This window comes from Erpetoichthys calabaricus, chromosome 3 (genome assembly GCF_900747795.2).
Source record: "Erpetoichthys calabaricus chromosome 3, fErpCal1.3, whole genome shotgun sequence".
Lineage (NCBI taxonomy): Eukaryota > Metazoa > Chordata > Cladistia > Polypteriformes > Polypteridae > Erpetoichthys > Erpetoichthys calabaricus.
In genome coordinates this window covers 4570644-4576329 of record NC_041396.2, presented here as the reverse complement: position 1 = coordinate 4576329, position 5686 = coordinate 4570644, and positions in this window count along the sequence as shown.

Sequence of the window (5686 nt, the reverse complement as noted above, 5' to 3'; positions counted from 1 at the left end):
ATTTTATTTTATTGTAGAATCAACTCCTATCTGCGCACACCAGGGCGGCCGTGGACGGATGCGTATGGTGTATTCACTCCATGTTATCGTGCATTGCGCTGTCACTGGTATTTTGATAAAAGAATTTGAACAACATATAAGAAGCGTATAAATTATTAAACAGTAAAACATTAACACTTAAGAAGTAAAGTTACATTGAGTACTACTGCAGTGCCTTCGGATATACCTCATTTTTTCTTAGCCCATTACATGCTTAAATGTATACATTTTTTGGTGTACCTACCCGAGAACACGCGACATATAACCGACCGTGGGAGAAGCATGGATTTTAAACACGCGTTGAGTTCATCTGCTGGTCTCCCTCGTGGAATAACTGGTAATGTTTGACTAAAATCTACAGCGAGTAAAACGACATTACCTTCTTTTTTTTTTACGATCTCTGAGATCTTGCTTTTTTCGGTTCAAGGCTTCATAAGCTCTTTTATGTTCCATGGTGTACTTATCCCAAACCATCATCTTTGAATGTTGCAAGACTTTCGCCTTGTATGTAGATCGACGTGCCCTCTTTTAACTCTTTGAGGGCTGAATATTTTTTTTAAAAAAACAATGGTTTCACACAGAAATCAATATAAAACATCTGTTGCTGCATGCTGTGGCTGCCAGTTTGCCAAGAATGAGCGGCAGGCTTGCTGTCAGGCTGTCTTTGCACAGCTGGGGCGGCAGCAGCAGCGGCAGTCACGGTCGCAGTGCATTACATTCTGATTGTTAAGTGGCAGTCCTCCCTGGCGAACATTGTCAGAACCACAACTAGCTGGGGACCAATCAGCTGAAGCTGGAACCTCATCTTCGTTTTCAGTCACTTGTATCAAAATCGGAGTCTGACAAGTCATAGTCCAGTTCAGAGATAATAGGCAAGACGTCGTCCACAGGGTATTTTGCTTTTCGCATTTGCTTTGATCTCTCGCCAGATGTCAGTGCCATTTTTGCCATTGTGTGCGCCTTGCTACTCACGTGAGAACAGGGAATCTCGGTCAAACCAATGAAGCTAACTTTCCTTCTTGCAATGAGAGTCCAACGTAACGGTTGGTTTTGTCACAGTTTATAGCTGATTACCATTGTCAACTCCTCCTTTTGACAAAAGTCGACATCAGCCCTGAAAGAGTTAATTGCGAGAAGCAGATATATATAGCCAAATTCTCGCGCTTCGTTGCGGCGAAGTACTGCTTTTAATTTTTTATTAAGAAGAAAAGAAAACCTTTTTAAACGGATCGAAAATATACCAATAACAATTTGTTAAGGATCTGTTTTTTTGTGAAGCTCCCTTTTCACAGCTGTTGCACTACGGCGTGTGTTTCGTTTATTTGACAGTATGTAGATCGTGGTAATTACATTCATGGCATTCATTTTCTGAATCACAATCTGATTGTATGGGTGGTTACCTGCCAGGTCACGCTTGTGGTTTGTCAGCAAGTCGCCTTACGTCCGCCACGTGCCCTCTTTCTGTTATTTTTTGTTCTTCGCGGTTTGCGGCTCCTCCTTCATTTCTCCCTACTGCGTTTATCTCGCGAATATGTTATTACAATCCGCAGCGGGAGCGTTTCTATAAACTTAATTTAAACTTACGTTTTACACCGTGCTTTGTTTCCCTTATGAAGATGCTTGTATGGTTCACTCGCTCGCTTCTTATTGTTTCGCTCCCTTCTCAATTGTTTAATGAATTTTTTGTTCTTCGCTGTTTGCGGCGCCAGAGTTGAAGCCCCTAACCTTGCGGTCAGCAAGTCGGCTAACATCCGCCATGTGCCGTCTTTCAGTTGCGAGAAGCAGATCATAGAATGGTTTTAATAGTTTACTTTCAAATAATGCAAAGAGTATGCGACATGTGCTTCTCCCTAATTCTGGACTCATCAGGCGTACACACTCACTGCATCCGCTCTCAGGAATCGAATCTCGAACGTCAGCGCCAGAGGTGAAGCCCCTAACGTTGCGCTACGTTACTTCCAGTAAAACCTGTGAGGCTATCGCTGTATTTTTCAATCAAAAAATTAATGATATTAGAAATAACATAGTATATCTCCCCAACACTAAAGATCCCCCAAAACCCCAGTACTCCATAATAAATAAATTAGAGTCTTTCACTAGGATAGATTTACCTGATTTACATAAAATAATTTCTCAAATGAAACCATCCACCTGTGCCCTTGACCCAATACCAACAAATTTTTTCAAAGAAGTATCGGGTGTGCTTATTGATAATGTTCTTGACATAGTAAATTCGTCATTAGATACGGGGGTCTTCCCAGACTGTCTTAAGACTGCGGTAGTTAAACCCCTACTTAAGAAAAATAATCTCGACCCCTCTTCTCTTGAAAATTATAGACCCATCTCTAACCTGCCTTTCTTAAGTAAAATTCTAGAGAAGGCAGTCATTATACAGTTAAATGAGCACCTCAATAAACATGCTATTCTTGATAAATTTCAGTCAGGTTTTAGAACAAATCACAGCACAGAAACTGCACTCGTTAAAGTAGTAAATGACTTGCGGGTAAATGCAGACAGAGGCCATTTATCTGTTCTCATCCTCTTAGATTTGAGTGCCGCATTTGACACTATTGATCATGATATTCTTAAGAATCGCCTTAGTCAATGGGTGGGCCTCTCTGGCAGTGTCTTAAATTGGTTTGAATCCTACCTGGCAGGGAGAAAATTCTTTGTTAGTTGTGGTAATTATAACTCAAAGACACATGATATTCTATATGGTGTTCCACAAGGCTCTATCCTGGGTCCGCTGCTCTTCTCAATCTACATGCTTCCATTAGGTCAGATTATCTCGGGACATAACGTGAGCTACCACAGCTATGCTGATGACACACAGCTGTATTTATCAATAGCACCTGATGACCCCAAATCTCTTGATTCGCTAACACAATGTCTAACCTGTATCTCAGAATGGATGAATAGTAACTTTCTCAAATTAAATAAAGAAAAAACCGAAATCTTAGTGATTGGCAATAATGGATACAATGAGGCTATTAGAAATAAACTGGATGCATTAGGATTAAAAGTCAAATCGGAGGTAAAAAGCTTAGGGGTAACCGTTGATTGTAATCTGAATTTTAAATCGCATATTAATAAAATCACTAGGACAGCATTTTTTCACCTAAGGAACATAGCAAAAGTTAGACCTCTTATATCATCGAAAGATGCAGAGAAATTAGTTCATGCGTTTGTCTTTAGTCGGCTAGATTACTGTAATGCACTCCTCTCAGGACTACCCAAAAAAGACATCAATCGTTTGCAGTTAGTGCAGAATGCAGCTGCTAGAATCCTTACCAGGAAAAGAAAATCCGAACACATTTCTCCAGTTTTGATGTCACTACACTGGTTACCTGTGTCATTCAGAATTGACTTTAAAATTCTGCTTATGGTTTATAAAGCTTTAAATAATCTCGCCCCGGCTTATATATCGGAATGTCTGACACCTTATATTCCAAATCGCAACCTCAGATCCTCAACTGAGTGTCTCCTTAGAATTCCAAGAGCAAAACTTAAAAGAAGTGGTGAGGCGGCCTTCTGCTGTTATGCACCTAAAATCTGGAATAGCCTGCCAGTAGGAATTCGCCAGGCTAATACAGTGGAGCACTTTAAAAAACTACTGAAAACACATTACTTTAACATGGCCTTCTCATAACTTCACTGTAATTTAATCCTGACACTCTGTATATCCAATTCATTATAATAACTATTCATTCAAAATTTGTACTAACCCCTACTCTCTCTTCTGTTTTCTTTTCCGGTGTCCTATTGGTGGTGGCTTGTGCCACCACCATCTACCCAAAGCACCATGATGTTCCAACAATGATGGATGGATTAAAAGCCAGAAGTCTGTATAACCATCAGCATCAAGTGACTCCGTGAGAACCCTAACTACAAAGAGGACTATTTCATTTATGTTAGGTAGAATGCCCAAAGGGGACTGGGCGGTCTCGTGGCCTGGAACCCCTACAGATTTTATTTTTTTCTCCAGCCTTCTGGAGTTTTTTTTTGTTTTTTCTGTCCACCCTGGCCATCGGACCTTACTCCTTTTTATGTTAACTAAGGTTGTCTTATTTTAATTTCTTATTTGTCTTTTATTCTTCTTTTCTTCATTATGTAAAGCACTTTGAGCTACTTTTTGTATGAAAATGTGCTATATAAATAAATGTTGTTGTTGTTTATACCTCGTGTCTTCTCATTAAACTTTTATCTCGCGAATATGTTATTGCAATCCGCAGCGGGAGCGTTTCTATAAACTTAATTTAAACTTACGTTTTACACCGTGCTTTGTTTCCCTTATGAAGATGCTTGTATGCTTTACTCGCTCGCTTCTTATTGTTTCGCTCCCTTCTCAATTGTTTAATGAATTTTTTGTTCTTCGCTGTTTGCGGCTCCTCCTTCATTTCTCCCTACTGCATTCACAGTCTTTTCACGTGATTACGTGGGAGGCGTGATGACGTGACACTCAACTCCTCCTCCCACGGGCATCGAGCTGCCGTCCATTACAGTATATTGTGAAAAAAGAGGTTCCAGTTATGACCATTACGCGTTGAATTTCGAAATGAAACCTGCCTAACTTTTGTAAGTAAGCTGTAAGGAATCATCCTGCCAAATTTCAGCCTTCCACCTACACGGGAAGTTGCAGAATTAGTGATGAGTCAGTCAGTCAGTCAGTCAGTCAGTGAGTCAGTGAGGGCTTTGCCTTTTATTAATTAGTATAGATATAGATTATTTAAATTAAGTTACAGTTTTATCTATATAATATAATAAACATATTTTGCTGCATTTCATCTTAAAAATTATATCGTCATCATATGTAAATACTCGCTTTATAAAGTGGCGCAGGTTGTGCAATATTAAAACTGTATCGTAAGTTTACAGTGAGGTGATTGTACTTATAAGTACGAACAATTCTACAAGGAGCACTTGATAGACTGATTGAGTGCGTTTAAAGTTCTTGGGATGAAACTGTTTCTGAACCGCGAGGTCCGTACAGGAAAGGCTCTGAAGCGTTTGTCATATGAGAGCAGTCAATAGACAGCATGGCTGAGGCAGCTTGTGCTTGATGCTGTATACCGATATTTCTCTTTACAATCAGCTGCTGTAGAGCTGTGATTCACACTCAGATACAGTGATATAAATACTCCGAGTGCTACAGTGAGAGTAATATGGAAAAAGATGATCCAATGTGGCAACACCTAACGGGAGAAGCTGAAAGAAGAGGAAGGTGCAGTGAGAGTAACAATGCTAAAGCAGTTATGGTATTTGGAATACTTTGGCCATTCCATGGACCATTATATTGTTACAGGTTAATTACAATCAGATGCCTTAAACTAATCAACAATATGCAGTTAGTTTCAGTGTATTTATAAAGTTGCGTCAGGGATGTGGATCTAAAAAAGAAAGGGAAACCACACTGGAACAGTAGCACTGCTTTGATGCTGGGTGCAACCAGTTTGCAAAACAAAATGTGCGTGGCTTTACGCCAAATTTAGGTTTTATACATCATGATTTGAGTGTGGAAATGTTCGTATGCAACATTTTTGTGCGTACACACCGTTTATACATGAGGCCCCAGGACTCTAAAGACTCAGACCTTCATCCTTTTGCACAGATATCAGACACACTGCTGATGACTGTACTCAAGAGCTCG